This window comes from Rana temporaria, chromosome 1 (genome assembly GCF_905171775.1).
Source record: "Rana temporaria chromosome 1, aRanTem1.1, whole genome shotgun sequence".
NCBI lineage: Eukaryota > Metazoa > Chordata > Amphibia > Anura > Ranidae > Rana > Rana temporaria.
In genome coordinates, this window is record NC_053489.1 from 212,996,513 (window position 1) to 212,998,601 (window position 2,089).

General features: G+C 51.2%; 1 protein-coding gene across 4 annotated transcripts in view; it reads left to right on the forward strand.

The window, feature by feature from the left end:
- Positions 1-212, forward strand: part of MED15 (mediator complex subunit 15) — a 107,009-nt gene extending 106,797 nt beyond the window's left edge. For all 4 annotated transcript variants that reach the window (XM_040349294.1, XM_040349277.1, XM_040349300.1 and 1 more), the window contains one exon: positions 1-212. This exon is cut by the window's left edge and continues 1,044 nt beyond it. The gene's annotated coding sequence lies outside the window, so the exon portion shown is untranslated.
- The last annotated feature ends 1,877 nt before the right edge of the window (positions 213-2,089 follow it).

The following is a 2,089-nucleotide window of genomic DNA, read 5'->3' on the forward strand; positions in this document are numbered from 1 at the left end:
ACCATTTTTTTTTATTGTTTTTTTGCAGTTTCTTGCAATAAATAAAAGATTCTCATTTCAGAGAGTCATACAAATGTTGCTTTTTTAACTATTTTATTTCTAGCCGTTTGGGGGGAAAAAAACAAGCATTGTACATTATTAATACCCAGACATTCGAAAATTGGAGTTTTTGTATATGCATATTAAGTGGAATTAAACAAGGCTTAAACTGAGTGCGGTCATAGATTATGCATGTTTATTATACAATACTAATATGTGCCTAAGCTTTACACCAGAGTGAATATAGAAATTCAAGGTACTTCATAGTAATTCCTTTATTCTGGGTCTGTATCTCATGGGCTCATCTAATGAAACTCCTTTATATCTGAACAGAGGTATTAGAAAGAGGACACTTAAGCCTCGTACACACGATCGGATTTCCATCCGACAAATACGTGTAATTTTGTGCGAAGGGCGTTGGCTGTGAACGTGGTATGCATACAGACTGCATAATTTCTCTTCCGTACATGGACGGACACAGCAGCAATTGACCTTAGGGTATTGTCCTCTCTTTTAGGAGATTGATTAGGCAGAAAAAACAGCATGTTGTTAAGTGTTTAACACTCCACACAGTACTTCCCAGGGGGGGCGGTTCCCCCGGGTACATCCCCCCCACTCTCTGCTCTGCAGCCCCAGTTTTTTTTCTGCCTAGCAAGGAGAATGACATGGTTCCTCTATGCCCATGTGCTCTGAGGCTTTTTTTGCAATTTTCTTGCTTTTCTTTCTTTTCCTGCATTTTTGGATCCTGAGATCAACTATCAACTGCCGACTGGGTGACAGGCTGGATCCTCGATCCTTGTAGTCCCCCCAAGTTCGGCCATAGAGCGTGTGCCGGCCTTTAGCTACGCGCTGGGCCGTCTACGACATGCCCCGTTGCTCCAGGGGTGGCCGGTGTGCTATGCGCTCCAGGGCACACATATGACCGGGCTCTATGTCCGTGTCACAGTGTGCCGGGCCGACAGCCATGCCGTAACTGCGCGGACGTTGGTTCTGTCCGGGATGCCTTCAGCTGGTGGTCGCAGGACGGGTAAGTAACAGTTCCCATTCTTTGGCAGGGTGGTGCGACTGGTGCATTCCTGGGGAGGTCGATCGGGGGTCCGCCCTGCTTTCCTCGCTCCCTTCCTCTCCCTCCCCGCGTTCTGGGTGGTCGGCCGTGAGGTGGGGGGCTCCAGCCGGGGGCTGTGTCTGCTATCGGGGGTGCTTTTTGCTGCCGTGTGTGCGGGGGGGGGGCCTGCCCTGGAGTTCCGGATGTTTTCGCTGTGTGTCACTGTGTGTGTTTTTTACTGTGCAAATCTTGGCCGCCATTTTGGCGCGCCGGGCACCTTTATTAGAGTTTGTGCCCATTTTCTTGTAGCCAACATGCTTTTTGCATGTTGCGGCAATTTTGGAAGGCGTTTTTGCCGCTAGTGGCTAAAATAACGGCGCAAACGGCTCCAGCACACTTCCTGAGGGACGGCACAGCACGGAGCAGCGATCTGGGGCAGACAGCGGCATACAGGCCTGGGGGGTTCTCTGCTGCGGGTGTGAGGGTGGCCTGTGGGTCTTGCCTTGCTCTCCAAGGGTGGCAAAAGGGTGGGTCAGCATGGCGTCCGAACCAGATGCTTCTCCCCCAGACATGCCAGAGTTAACCCTTAGTGCCCCTGCGGCCTCTGTGGATGCTATGACTGCAGTCCTTGAGGCGTTTGTTGCCAGGATTGAAGCGGCGCGTGGCCAGAGGGGGTAAAAAGCGCCTTCTTCTGGAGATGCCTCTGACATGGAATCGGGCCCAGCTACTGCTCCCAGCCCTGGTTCCGAGGTGACAAAGGATGCAGGCCTAGTCCACACGGACAGTGAGGATGACTCTGCTTCAGGGTCAGCGCATGATAAAGCGCTAGTGGGAGCTCTTATCACTGCGGTGCGGGATACTCAGAAAATTGAGGATTCGGTGGAGACATCAGAGGTGTCGGTCCCTTTTTGGGTTCCGCAAGCCGGCCCGCACTGCGAAAGTGTTTCCTTGTGGTTTTTATCTGGAAACATTTTTGTACAAGGAATGGGATTGGCCGCAAAAGGT